We start from the raw sequence: 476 nt of genomic DNA on the forward strand, positions 1-476 counted from the left end.
CTGTTGAAGCCAGCCCGCTCTGGGAATCCCCTGCTGCAGCAGCAGCAAAAGCAGATGATCTGCAGCTAACAGCTGCACTTTATCCTGCTGCTGCTGCTGCTGACGATGCAGCAGCAGCAGCAGCAGCAGCAGCAGAAGTAGACGAGCCAGGCTACTCAGAAGACGCAGCAGCAGCTGCTGCTGCTGCTGCAGAACCTGTTGCTGCTGCTGCTGCTGCTGCAGTGAATCTCCTTGAACCGCCAGCAACAGCAGCAAGAACGACAGCAGCAGCAGCAGCTGCTGCTGCAGAAGCACAGGACACGAATACAGGTGCAGCACCAGCAGCAGCAGCAGCAGCAGCAAGCTTGTCTTACAGGAGTGCCACCAGCCGCCCCAGTTCTCAACAGCAGCAGCAGCAGCAGCTGCAGCAGCAGCAGCAACAGCAACAGGAACAAGAGCAGATAGAGCAGCAAGAAAAACAGCCAGAGCAACAGCAG

The sequence above is a fragment of the Eimeria mitis genome, genomic scaffold (assembly GCF_000499745.2).
Source record: "Eimeria mitis Houghton genomic scaffold, Emh_scaff2730, whole genome shotgun sequence".
In the NCBI taxonomy this organism is placed as follows: Eukaryota; Apicomplexa; class Conoidasida; order Eucoccidiorida; family Eimeriidae; genus Eimeria; species Eimeria mitis.